The sequence below is a fragment of the Melanostigma gelatinosum genome (assembly GCF_949748355.1).
Source record: "Melanostigma gelatinosum genome assembly, chromosome: 10".
Classification (NCBI taxonomy): Eukaryota; Metazoa; Chordata; class Actinopteri; order Perciformes; family Zoarcidae; genus Melanostigma; species Melanostigma gelatinosum.
Window position 1 is genome coordinate 5,653,734 of NC_136643.1, and position 14,612 is coordinate 5,668,345.

The 14,612-nt window shown below is 41.5% G+C and overlaps 2 long non-coding RNA genes across 2 annotated transcripts; both read left to right on the forward strand.

Moving 5' to 3' along the window:
• The first annotated feature begins 4,312 nt into the window (after positions 1 to 4,312).
• On the forward strand, positions 4,313 to 7,615 carry LOC306783825. Its single transcript, XR_013772322.1, has 5 exons — positions 4,313 to 4,342; positions 5,549 to 5,765; positions 5,909 to 6,063; positions 6,197 to 6,289; positions 6,408 to 7,615. It is a non-coding gene; the product is annotated as an uncharacterized lncRNA (long non-coding RNA).
• Positions 7,616 to 7,980: 365 nt separating this feature from the next.
• Positions 7,981 to 9,776, forward strand: LOC306783788. The gene is made up of 3 exons (XR_013772320.1): positions 7,981 to 8,084; positions 8,218 to 8,311; positions 8,458 to 9,776. It is a non-coding gene; the product is annotated as an uncharacterized lncRNA (long non-coding RNA).
• Positions 9,777 to 14,612: the final 4,836 nt, after the last annotated feature.

The window sequence follows — 14,612 nt, forward strand, 5'->3', positions numbered from 1 at the left end:
TAAAGGAGACATATAATGCTCGTTTTCAGGTCCATGCTTGTATTTGGGTTTTTACTAGAACACATTTATGATTTTATGTAAAAAACAGGAACTTGTAATTCTTCTAGCAGGGATGCAATGTATATTAACACTGAATGAGTATTACTGAGTTTACTGTTATTTGTGAATCGTTAGTGTTTTGGAGAACCAAGCACGGATGTTAAATATACTGCATTTATACAGAGCTTGTTAGCGACCAATCAAAGCGCTTAGCAACACAAGTTAGCATTCACTCATTCACACTACTCTGGTGGCAGAGACTATAACATATAAGAGGCCACCTCTTCCTCAGGAGCCATAAACATTCACACTAACTCTAGCATGTTGGGTTAAGGACACTTCAACAGGTAAGGGGCTGGGGATTAAACCAAATTCATGATTCGTGGACGACCGCTCTTCCTCCTGAGGTATCCAATGCAGTATTTGCATAATATGTTGGTACCCCTAACATCGCATGTGGCCCCAGGCCCCTGGTCTAGAACCGCCACCTTTGCAAGTAGTTCTCAAGCCATTAGTGGAGATACTCACATACTGACCTTATCATTATATGTCCCCTTTAAAAGAGTGCAATGAGAGATTTGTGAACAAGCAATGAGATCATAATTATGTTTTCTGACCATTCAGTAACGAGGAACCCACTGACCAGGCCGTCGTTAGTAACAGACAGTGTTGTAAAAATGATTGGTGTTATTAGTTATTCAGCTACATTTTAGATCACATGTTTCCGATGTGCCGCTTCATAAAGTGGGCAGTGGTGCATGCCCTCAGCAGGCAGTCATTATTAACTGCTGGTTGATAGCTCAGTGAGCTGCTGAAGGCAGAGAGCACCTGTCACTGCTCATCCATCCATCCTCGTCTTCTTCAACCCGACGGTCCGACGGAGGGAAGAAGGCCGCAGCAGCCTCGCCAGCTGAGAGCAATAATTAATCTAATTCCCCCTCAATTCATTTGAAGCACCTAATATAGGTGCAGGCAGCGCAGATGCGATACTGGGAAAAAAAAGCATTATATATAGAATGTAACAGATTTGCAGTGCTCTTTTTTTCTTCTTCTTTTAATTACATCACCTCTCTCATCCCTCTCTCCCTCCCTCCTATCCTCATCCATCCATCTCCGCCCCCATTGGACTCGGACGCTGAACGCACGCGGTCACATGACATGAATGGCTAATCATTAGATGCTGGTGCGTGTTAAAAAGCCCCTGAGCTCAGAGACGATTCCCCTCTCGGTGTTAAATAGATAACACGGCCGAGGAGGAAAAAAAGCAACTGGCCGTAAGCCTCCAGCTATGCTCCTCTCCAAAGTTGTTTTCCTGGAAGAATTAGCCGATTGACTAATGGCGTAAACGCTGTTAATTACCGGCACCAGTACTCCAAACAGTCGTCTCTGCCTGTAACTAATAAGAAATCAATTAGCTAATGAATTGGTCATTAAGTGGAAAGCTAATCTTGGCCGAGCTATTTTATTTAATGATTCATTTTTCCTTTTTTTTGCCTATGATCCCGGCTAATTGCCGTTGTCATACGGCGCTCTCAGCTTTCAGCGTGCCTAATGCAGCTTCATTAGATCATAACTGGCACTCTTGGAAGATTTCGCAGGCAAACCTGCTTCCCAATTATTTTTAATTGCCAGACATTCTGCACAAACAAGTGCCGCTGCACCTTTGCGGAACAGGAGAGCTCGGGCTGGCGTGCGCCCTCGCGCGCTTCCTTTGCGACTTCATTTTGAAGCGATTAGAGCGAGCGCGGGGCAGGGTCGCCGCCGAGCTGTTGTCGACTGCAGTGGATTTAAAGAGCCCATCAGCTCAGGCTGCTGGGCCTCCGTTGTTGCGCTTCTATCCTCGCTTTGATCGGGGCCCGAGGAGGAAAGAGCTGCGGCTTCTCCGACGCGGCTGTGTCGCCTGATGGACACATTGTGTCTGCTTGAAATACAGACAAAGAGGGACACATTTAACTGGCATTTCTGTGCAATTCAGACAGACAGGAGACAAACACAATTATATAAACACACACACACACACACACACACGCACGCGCGCACACACACACACACAGACACACTGCCTGCACCATCATACACTCAAAAAAACGATTCAAGCCCTTCTTAAAGGTGACACATTTAAATCGTGTTTGATTAATTTAAATATATCAAGTTAAAAAATGAACACATTTATATTTAATGGGTCTAACATAAAATGCATGAATACTTTCATTTATTAGATTTATTTAGGTTGGATGGTGTGTATCAACTCAAAATAAATGTGTTTGGTTGGGGGACTACCCCTTGCGCCTGTACCAGATCACGTGCTCTCAGTGTCTTTCCCCCCTTTCCGACTGCAGCAAGATTCAAACCGACCGTCCATTCTTTGGTAAGTAACTTTATATATTTTGTTGTAGTAGTTTAGACTGTACCTCGCTGTCAATGAAGGCTTCCATTCTGTAATAATGACCACAATGTGTGGAACAGACGTGATAACTTAGCCACACGACTGTTCCGTTTTTAATAAGATCGAAGGCAACACAGGCTAGCTAGCAAGCTAGGTAGCCAACGTGGTTTGCATTATAGAGCAGACCAGAGATCAGGGTACTGTCATTAATACGGCTTGGACGCAGCGCCGAAGGCTTCCTTATGAACTGTGTGCACTAAAAAACAGTAGGAGAGCAGTTAAACGAGCAGACTACGGTCTCCCCCTCTCCAGCGCCATAATGTCGGCAGGCAGAGCAGGCCGCAGAAGGCCACTCTCTCTAGTAGTGGGCGTTCAGTTGTAGTGGGTTTAGCCACGTTTTCGTCACTGAAAAATGTTTAATATGAATAAATCATGAGCTCATAAAACCGCTGAATTCCTCTCACTCGCGCGGGCACCTGATGCATGAACACACGGAAGTCAGCGGCGTTTTAGCGCAGCAGCCATAGAAATAGAACGAGCGTAGAACGGACATTCCCATTCAAACCGATGTAACTGGATCAGAGCAGCGGCAGTTTGTAGGTGTACCGTCGTCATTGTGAAGAACTGATCGATGTAGCGGGCTAACTTTTCTGTTATACTACGGTCAATGCGCAGTGTTGAGCACTATTTTCTTTTGAACGAGTAAAACGACCAAGACAAACATCGATTCCGTTCTACTCATTGTATTTCTATGACCTTACACTGTGTGAACGCAGGCAGGAGTGCGAATGAGTTTTCAAGGCAAACAGTTTGATATTTTATTAAAATGACTGTCTTAATCTTATTTAACACGCTTGCATGATTTGATTGCTGTTGTATGTAGCTTTAGTGTTGCTGTAAAAGGTGAATTGCTAGTCTATTCTAAATGGTAACATTATATATGTGAGTGCTCTAAAGCACTTTTGACTTGACTTTGTTTTATGTGAACTTTGGATTATTCCAGCCTTTCCCTCCACTAATATATTTATCTCATCTTTTGCAGTTTGATCAGCATTACCAAGCTTCTTGAGGCAACCTCCTAATGATAGCACGTAATAGGTTATATGCTCGATGCAAGCTGATCTCTCATTGTTATTTGTTCAGTTTGATATGTACTAATTATCTTTATTCTCTTTAGGACTCTGCATGTGTCAGTGTAAAGAATGCAGTTTGGAACTAGCTAGCAGGTATTTCTTGTTGCATGGGCATTGTAGGGGCAGTTATCGCTATACATGTCCATACATTGCCCATGTACATTTAATACATGGAGTAAGCTTCTAAATCACACATGCTGAACTGCACATTCAACCAGAGATTGTGGAGCAGAGGCTCCTTCCCTGTTCCAGCAAAGTTAAGTAAGTAAATGTGTGTTTCTATGTGTTTACCATTTTGATGATTAATGGCTTCACAATCGCAATTTGAATCTAATAATCCCACATAATGTGATAGTAATTATAATAAACAAGTAACAAACAGCTGTATTTTGTTTGTTATTCAGGTCAATGCAGAGTTCCTGCTGATCACCACCAAGCCATTTCAATCAAAGTTCATGTCACAGCTGGACCTCTTCTCAGACTCCCTGATACACTCAAAAAAACGATTCAAGCCCTTCTTAAAGGTGACACATTTAAATCGTGTTTGATTAATTGAAATATATCAAGTTAAAAAATGAACACATTTATATTTAATGGGTCTAACATAAAATGCATGAATACTTTCATTTATTAGATTTATTTGGGTTAGATGGTGTGTATCAACTCAAAATAAATGTGTTTGGTTGGGGGACTACCCCTTGCGCATGTACCAGATCACGTGCTCTCAGTCGTCTTTCCCCCCTTTCCGACTGCAGCAAGATTCAAACCGACCGTCCATTCTTTGGTAAGTAACTTTATATATTTTGTTGTAGTAGTTTAGAATGTACCTCGTTGTCAATCAAGGCTTCCATTCTGTAATAATGACCACAATGTGTGGAACAGACGTGATAACTTAGCCACACGACTGTTCCGTTTTTAATAAGATCGAAGGCACACAGGCTAGCTGGCAGGCTAGCTAGCAAGCTAGGTAGCCAACGTGGTTTGCATTATAGAGCAGACCAGAGATCAGGGTACTGTCATTAATACGGCTTGGACGCAGCGCCGAAGGCTTCCTTATGAACTGTCTGTATGCACTAAAAAACAGTAGGAGAGCAGTTAAACGAGCAGACTACGGTCTCCCCCTCTCCAGCGCCATAATGTCGGCAGGCAGAGCAGGCCGCAGAAGGCCACTCTCTAGTGGGCGTTCAGTTCTAGTGGGTTTAGCCACGTTTTCTTCACTGAAAAATGTTTAATATGAATAAATCATGAGCTCATAAAACCGCTGAATTCCTCTCACTCGCGCGGGCACCTGATGCATGAACACACGGAAGTCAGCGGTGTTTTATCGCAGCAGCCATAGAAATAGAAAGAGCGTAGAACGGACATTCCCATTCAAACCGATGTAACGGGATCAGAGCAGCGGCAGTTTGTACGTGTACCGTCGTCATTGTGAAGAACTGATCGATGTAGCGGGCTAACTTTTCTGTTATACTACGGTCAATGCGCAGTGTTGAGCACTATTTTCTTTTGAACTAGTAAAACGACCAAGACAAACATCGATGTCCGTTCTACTCATTGTATTTCTATGACCTTACACTGTGTGAACGCAGGCAGGAGTGCGAATGAGTTTTCAAGGCAAACAGTTTGATATTTTATTAAAATGACGGTCTTAATCTTATTTAACACGCTTGCATGATTTGATTTCTGTTGTATGTAGCTTTAGTGTTGCTGTAAAAGGTGAATTGCTAGTCTATTCTAAATGGTAACATTATATCTGCGAGTGCTCCAAAGCACTTTTGACTTGACTTTGTTTTATGTGAACTTTGGATTATTCCAGCCTTTCCCTCCACTAATATATTTATCTCATCTTTTGCAGTTTGATCAGCATTACCAAGCTTCTTGAGGCAACCTCCTAATGATAGCACGTAATAGGTTATATGCTCGATGCGAGCTGATCTCTCATTGTTATTTGTTCAGTTTGATATGTACTAATTCTCTTTATTCTCTTTAGGACTCTGCATGTGTCAGTGTAAAGAATGCAGTTTGGAACTAGCTAGCAGGTATTTCTTGTTGCATGGGCATTGTAGGGGCAGTTATCGCTATACATGTCCATACATTGCCCATGTACATTTAATACATGGAGTGAGCTTCTAAATCACACATGCTGAACTGCACATTCAACCAGAGATTGTGGAGCAGAGGCCCCTTCCCTGTTCCAGCAAAGTTAAGTAAGTAAATGTGTGTTTCTATGTGTTTACCATTTTGATGATTAATGGCTTCACAATCGCAATTTGAATCTAATAATCCCACATAATGTGATAGTAATTATAATAAACAAGTAACAAACAGCTGTATTTTGTTTGTTATTCAGGTCAATGCAGAGTTCCTGCTGATCACCGCCAAGCCATTTCAATCAAAGTTCATGTCACAGCTGGACCTCTTCTCAGACTCCCTGATACAGGGCTTAAAGAGCAAAGGAGGTGTGAAGGAGAAAAGGTCAAGGATGTCCTGACCATCAATGATTTGGTTAGTACATATGTATACAATATTAGTTTCACTGTATTGGGGTGGTTATTGTAATATTTTCTTGTCCATATCTGCTTTTTTAAAAACATGTGATGAATAGTAAATGGCCTGCTTTTATTCTGCTTTCATCCAGAACTTTTAGTGTGATGACATCAACACCAAAAGGGAGTGCATCTGAGAAGCCTGTCATCTACCTCAATGAAGATCCAGACTCTTTATCAATCTGGTAAGTTTATCGCAATATGTTTCCCATGTAGCGTCAAAGTGTTACCCACATATATATATATATATATATGTTTGTGGATTAATTTAATACAAGTTTTCTGTGTTTGTGTTGTTGTCAGGCTTCCGCCGCTGAGGATGCAGTGAGGGACATCGCATTCACTGTCATAAGGATTTACATGATCCAAAGAGATTGGGAGCCAGAGGACGTGGGACTTGATCAACTGCATTAAAGTCCTGAACAACGTAGACGGTGTCATCATGGCGTTCATCATGCTTTGGGCTAATTTGTGCCCTTAATCTAAGCTTTCCAGACAACTTCAAGTACATCTTTGAGCTTCTCCAGAAGGTCATAATGAATTTGGATGGGCACAAGCTGAATTCTAAGATACAGGAGCTGAAAATCAAGATGTTTGCACAAGAGGTGAACACCAAGTGACAAAGCCAAAGAATCTTATCAGATCTTTTGGATGTTTTCTACTTTCATCTTCCGCCCAGTCAACGACAATCCATGACCTCATGGATGTTTTCCTGGTTCTGACATTTTGAAAAAATTGACTAAGCTGCACAGAGGCAAGCCAGAGACTGTAAATTACGGAACTTTTACATGTCACTGCAAGCTGGTTAAGTGTTTACCCGCAGAAAGTTTTGCCCAATTCACCTCCACATCCTAACTCGAGTGTTATTACTCTCTAACGTCAACTTGCACGTCCATTTTCCTCGTTGTCTGATTGAATGACTCTCTACTCGAGTTGAAATGGACCCTAACACGGTTCAATACGCTGTAACTTCCATTGACTATGAGTATCCTTGTTATTTATAATCTATAAGTTTTAGTTTGTGGATGTTTTGTGATTTTACTGTTGTAGCCCAAAAGTGGTCCGAGTTGCCTGTTTCTGCACATGATAACACATCATCGGCTATTCTTCAGTGTAAAGGAGTCCTTTTGTACTACCATCTGTACTGGTAGGAAAGAAAACAGCTGTATTGCTCTTGACAAACCAAAGTAGTGGGAATTTAGCACTTGCAATAGTGGTTGTACATATCGATTGCAGGAAGTTTTGTGCTTTTTGGAAATGATAGTTTCTGGTGAATGACTACACTGCAGTGCAATGATATTCCCTGTTTGGAGAGCAGTGCATAGCCTCCACCCTCATGGCGTCTTTGTTTGTGGCGCCAAGGGATTTGGGATAGCTTGGTATTTATTTGTCACCAGTTGTGGAGCTGTTACAAGACTACTGTTTTAATATTTAAAAACGATGAAAGATGCACTGTATAGATCCTTTTGGAATTTTTTTGCTATCCTTTTCTGATCAGTGTTTTTGTAAAAAAAAGCTAATTATATTTAAAAAATGAAATGCAGGCTCTAGAATCATGGATGTTCAGATTTGTACCATATTTAATGTATTTAAGCATTTTCAATAAAAAACACTTGAACTAGGTTTTGTCTCGTGTCTTAATTGGGGGTCAAATTAAAAAAAAGTTTTTTACCTGATTAATTCATTTCCAATGAATTGTACTATATTGAGTTGGACTAACACAAATCAATTTCATTTCATGAATGGTATTTTTTTATTTAGGTTGTATTTGATAAAATTGAGTCGGACTAACTCAATTTAATTATAGTGCATGGATGTTTTTAGTTCAAGTTAGGTTTAACTATATTTCCTCGGTGGAAAACCTGCCCACAATTTAATTGAGTTCATCCAATGAATTATTTTTTTGAGTGTACAGGGCTTAAAGAGCAAAGGAGGTGTGAAGGAGAAAAGGTCAAGGATGTCCTGACCATCAATGATTTGGTTAGTACATATGTATACAATATTAGTTTCACTGTATTGGGGTGGTTATTGTAATATTTTCTTGTCCATATCTGCTTTTTTAAAAACATTTGATGAATAGTAAATGGCCTGCTTTTATTCTGCTTTTATCCAGAACCTTTAGTGTGATGACATCAACACCAAAAGGGAAGGGCATCTGAGAAGCCTGTCATCTACCTCAATGAAGATCCAGACTCTTTATCAATCTGGTAAGTTTATCGCAATATGTTTCCCATGTAGCGTCAAAGTGTTACCCACATATATATATATATATATATATATATATATATACACACATGTTTGTGGATTAATCACAAGTTTAAACACAAGTTTTCTGTGTTTGTGTTGTTGTCAGGCTTCCGCCGCTGAGGATGCAGTGAGGGACATCGCATTCACTGTCATAAGGATTTACATGATCCAAAGAGATTGGGAGCCAGAGGACGTGGGACTTGATCAACTGCATTAAAGTCCTGAACAACGTAGACAGTGTCATCATGGCGTTCATCATGATTTGGGCTAATTTGTGCCCTTAATCTAAGCTTTCCAGACAACTTCAAGTACATCTTTGAGCTTCTCCAGAAGGTCATAATGAATTTGGATGGGCACAAGCTGAATTCTAAGATACAGGAGCTGAAAATCAAGATGTTTGCACAAGAGGTGAACACCAAGTGACAAAGCCAAAGAACCTTGTCAGATCTTTTGGATGTTTTCTACTTTCATCTTCCGCCCAGTCAACGACAATCCATGACCTCATGGATGTTTTTCTGGTTCTGACATTTTGAAAAAATTGACTAAGCTGCACAGAGGCAAGCCAGAGACTGTAAATTACGGAACTTTTACATGTCACTGCAAGCTTGGTTAAGTGTTTACCCGCAGAAAGTTTTGCCCAATTCACCTCCACATCCCAACTTGAGTGTGATTACGCTTGAACGTCAACTTGCACGTCCATTTTCCTCGTTGTCTGATTGAATGACTCTCTACTCGAGTTGAAATGGACCCTAACACAGTTCAATACGCTGTAACTTCCATTGACTATGAGTATCCTTGTTATTTATAATCTATAAGTTTTAGTTTGTGGATGTTTTGTGATTTTACTGTTGTAGCCCAAAAGTGGTCCAAGTTGCCTGTTTCTGCACATGATAACACATCATCGGCTATTCTTCAGTGTAAAGGAGTCCTTTTGTACTACCATCTGTACTGGTAGGAAAGAAAACAGCTGTATTGCTCTTGACAAACCAAAGTAGTGGGAATTTAGCACTTGCAATAGTGGTTGTACATATCGATTGCAGGAAGTTTTGTGCTTTTTGGAAATGATAGTTTATGGTGAGTGACTACACTGCAGTGCAATGATATTCCCTGTTTGGAGAGCAGTGCATAGCCTCCACCCTCATGGCGTCTTTGTTTGTGGCGCCAAGGGATTTGGGATAGCTTGGTATTTATTTGTCACCAGTTGTGGAGCTGTTACAAGACTACTGTTTTAATATTTAAAAACGATGAAAGATGCACTGTATAGATCCTTTTGGAATTTTTTTGCTATCCTTTTCTGATCAGTGTTTTTGTAAAAAAAACAAATTATATTTAAAAAATGAAATGCAGGCTCTAGAATCATGGATGGTCAGATTTGTACCATATTTAATGTATTTAAGCATTTTCAATAAAAAACACTTGAACTAGGTTTTGTCTCGTGTCTTAATTGGGGGTCAAATAAAAAAAAGTTTTTTACCTGATTAATTCATTTCCAATGAATTGTACTATATTGAGTTGGACTAACACAAATCAATTTCATTTCATGAATGGTATTTTTTTATTTAGGTTGTATTTGATAAAATTGAGTCGGACTAACTCAATTTAATTATATTGCATGGATGTTTTTAGTTTAAGGTAGGTTTAACTATATTTCCTCGGTGGAAAACCTGCCCACAATTTAATTGAGTTCATCCAATGAATTATTTTTTTGAGTGTACCTGTACACGTGTCAGCTGACAAAAACAAAGCAGAGAGAGCATCCCTCCTGGGCATGAATAATTAAGAAAAGACAAAAGAGCCTTGTTTTCTTTTTTTCCTGCTGTATCTCCTTATTTTGTGTGTGTGTGTGTGTGTGTGTGTGTGTGTGTGTGTGTGTGTGTGTGTAGTAAACCCCAGTGTAGTGTACTCTGAGTTCTCTGCTAATAAGATGGAGGATCAGTCTCTCCGCGGTGCTCACACAACACATGTTTCCAATCTGACCCTGCACAAGTACATCTCTGTCTGACGCGAAGAGGCTTGCGGTGAAAACAGAACCGCTCTCAACTCTCGTCAATCCCGCAGGTGCTTGTTTTTCGACAGTTTATCCCAGATTTTGCCCTTCCCTCAAACGCGGGGTCTTTTTCCTCTACCACTGCTCTACATGACAAACACAAACAACCGCAGCTTCAATGGCACGGGACAAACAACCGCAGCTTCAATGGCACGGGACTGAAACGCTGTTTTGTTTCAGCCGGCATGGAGACGAAAAGACACGGAGCCAAAAACATCTGCTTGTTCTCGAAACAATATTTGTGAAGCTCTTGACTAAGTTCAATTAGACAGGGAGCTGCATAATGTTATTACCGCCTGTGCTTGTGAAGACTTTGTAAAATTCATTTATATATTTATTTGTCAAGCAAAGGCATATTTGTCCAATCACAATACCGTTTTTTTGCCAAAACATTCATTTTGCCAATCTTTTTAATTCAAAGTGCTTGATTTTGTGGCCAAGGCCTCTGATGTGCAGTGATGCCAAACACCTCACCTCCACATAAGTGTGTGCGTGTAGGTGTGTGTGTGTGCGCGACACACCGACAGGAGGGCTGGGCCTCCTTCACTGGCATGCTGAAGTTTGATGGTGGATGAATGCACTCCAGATGTCCATCAATATTTAGCAGTAAACATCCCGGGTTGTCCTGGCAGGCAGGGAGACGTGGCAGCTGAGAGCATGAGGTGGTGCAGCGACGAACCGTCGACTTTCAGTTTAGCTGGTTAAGCTGGAAGGAGAAGCACCTCTGGAGCCCGGGGTGTGGCAACCACAGCTGTGACGCTTTTGCAGTCTCAGATTTGTTGGAAGTGGGATACATTTTGTTTGGTGATTTTCCCTGAAATTGGACCTTTATGTCACGTCCAAACACATGCATTTCCCTGTGCTGCCCCTCTTCCTCGGTGTATCCTGGTTTCTATACATATATACATATATATATATATACATATACGGTTAGAATACAATGCGTTACAAGGTGCACCAGCTGTTGCTCTCCCAGGAGACTACTATCGCTGCAGTCAACTCAGCAGACACTTACATGTTAGTGCACCTATATGCCAACCAGGGGTGTTCAACCAGTTGGTGTAGGATTCAAAGAAAGGGGGGGCTTAGTCCCAAGGGGAGTGGCAATTTTTTTTGGGGCCCATTTGGGGCCGCGGATATCCATTGTTTCAGACAGTTCATAGATTGGTTCAATCAGAAAGAGTCAGATTTTGCTCTGTATTTTTGCTTGCATTCAGTATATGATAACACAAGAGACATAATTTCAGGGTCATAGTGAAATGTTACAACACAGATATGAACTTTTCTCAAATAAAGAGAGAGAAATTATTTCCCTGCTTGTAAAGGAAAGACGGATAAACTAGCTTTCATATCCGCGTCACTCCCAAATCCTAATTCTTAAAGGGACAATGGATGGAGAATGGACCTGACAGTGTCAACTTTTGAGTTGTTTACTTGTTTTATTTTGAGCAGAATTGTAATTTGAAGGGTGAGAAAAGCATGTTAGAGTTATAAATAACTTGTCCATGTGAGAAACAATAGTTTAATATAATGACATCACCAAAATAAAAATGAAAAGAAATATTATTTTTATAAAGCCAATAATGCCAAATTATTTGGGGGGGCTGAAGAACAAAATAGGCCTAACGACGCCCCTGGATCCAACAAACACTGATCTATCAGCCAGCAGAAACTTAACTTGCATACTTCGGTAACAGCACTTCCGTAGTTATTTTAACCCGAACGAAAATCTTTTCTAAAACCTAATTAATAGTTTTGTTACTTTAACCAAAGTATTTCACGATCTATTCCTAAACCTAACTAAGTTGTTTTGTTACCTAAACATTACTGAGTAGTTTCATATGAAGACAGACGTTTAGCTAAAAAGACTGCATACACTTAACGAGCAGTGTGGCTGGCTTTATTATAACCGCTGTATGAGGATACGTTGCCCCATGGGACCTTAGTTTGTAAAAGATATAGTTTCGTTGACTATTGGGCATATTTTCCCAAAATAAGATCCCATGGGAGAGACTGGAAGGGGAGGGACTTTGCCTCTCATTGTTTCAGCGCTAGTGCTAGATACGTGTTCTCAGGCCCTTTCTAGTGATATTTCCTACTTAACTTCGTGCAGCATTTTTTGTGACTTGTCACCGCATCTCCACCTGCCTCCTCCTCCACCATCATCATCATCATCATCACTGTCATCCCCACCAGCAATACCTCCAGGACATCATTCCCCCGTCTCCACTCTCCAGAAAGAATGTGATGAATCCCATTCTCTTCAAACACCTCTCTCCCTGTGTTTTGTGACTGATCATACCAATGCAACAGTTGTTTTTTTCTGATAAGTTGAAAGAAATCTCTGACCTGTTATAAACAGGACAGCAGAAAATGCTTCTGGTGATTAAAAAAAAGTGAAGAGAAATTTGGAGAGAAAATGTAAACAAATTGCTGATTCTGAGCCTTCTCGTAAATGGATTTCCCCAAAAATTCTATTTTCTTTTGAATAACCCAAACTAACACAGATAACTTCCTGTTTGACACTGAGTGAATGTACAATAACCTGCATTTGTGTCATTAATATCATAGTTATTTAAAGTTACAATCTATAACAGTCCACTACAGCAGAGATGACGGCGCATCTAACGTGACGCGCGTCAAGTTCTTTGACTTATTTGTCGTTGATTTACAGAAACAATGTCGTCAACCAGCCAGATCATTCAATGAAATTAGTTGCGTTGGCAAACAGGTGCAAGCCGACAAACCTGCTCAACGGTCTAAAGTCTACATCAGATGACGTTTGTTGCTTCCAAATTCACAGAAAAGCACAAGTGTCTCTCTCTCTCCCTCTCCACACACACACACACTCAAATCGCATTACAACACACCTAATTGACGTTTATGATGCGGAGGAGAGCATATGCTCATTGAGCCAATTGAATCATTAGAAAAGCACACAGTAGGCTGAGGAGCTGCCAGAACTGCAGCTGAGGAAAATATGTGAGGGCCTGGATCTCCTGTCCAAGGCCGTTACCGAGACGAAACACGTAAACACGTCGACGCCGACACGCACACACTTCACACGCAGTATGACATGCTTTCCATATGCAAATCCAACATTGGGTTCGCGTGGTCGTGGCCAGGTTCTGTGTCGTGATATCTCCCCATATCTCGCCTTTTCTTTTCTTTTTTTCCCAGAGAACCATTCCAGAGAGCTCTGACATCCACGCACATCCGCACATTCTGTCTGACATCGGGCCCCGTGGTAAGATGCTCTTTGACCGGCCTTGATCCACACAGGAGGGTGTAAGTGGAGGGGAAGTAAGATAGACAGGAGCGAAGACAGCCTGTCAGAGTTAAAGGCAAACAGACATTAGGCTTTCCAGAGCTGCCGTTGCTCTCTCCGACTCTCCTCCGGCTCCCCGCTTTATAAAATTTACATGACGCATCAGAAAGGGCCACAAGAGCCTCTTTGATTGTAGGAACTGCGGCTGAAAAATACATCAGTCGCCATCTTTTTTTTCTGGCAGAAAGGCTGGGAGACAAGAGTGGAAAATACACACTCGCACGCTCTCGTTCCCAAACAATGCGGCACACACAAAGGGCGAAGAGACAGAGAAATAGTCACAGACACAACGCTGAGAGACGCACGTTGACTCGCACGCAGGCTTCGGTCCGTGGCTCTGTGAAACAGCGGGACGTAGCTCCTCAGTGTCACCTCCAATCGCTGTGATCTAAATGTATAAGAATTGATGGTGCCTTCCACCAAATGCTGTTATGGGGGGACCTGGTTTGTTTATTTAATGAAGCCAGTGTCACGGCGGATCTGCCTCCTTGCCTTTGGAAACGGTGGCAGGTGTTGGTGGCAGATTTCCCCTCAAACCGGGCCACCGAATTAACAAATCACATTAACATAACACTGGCGTCAGATCTGGGGGCCTCTCTCTCTCTCTCTCTGGCACGGCTGTCCCTGTAGTTTGCCTGTTTGGGACGCTCCCCCCTTGTGTCCAGATGTCCCCACAGTGCCAGCTTCCCTCTGCCCAGAAGCCATTGAACTGGGCCCAGGCTGGAACTGGAACAAATCACAGAGCAAGGACAGAGCTTTTATTTTCTCACTACTTGAATGAAACTTTGTTTTCTGTGTAATATCTTAACGGCAACACATCCCGTCGCTAAATCTCTTACCTGTTGAGGTTTACATGCATGGTGGTCTTCGTGGTTATAATGCTCTT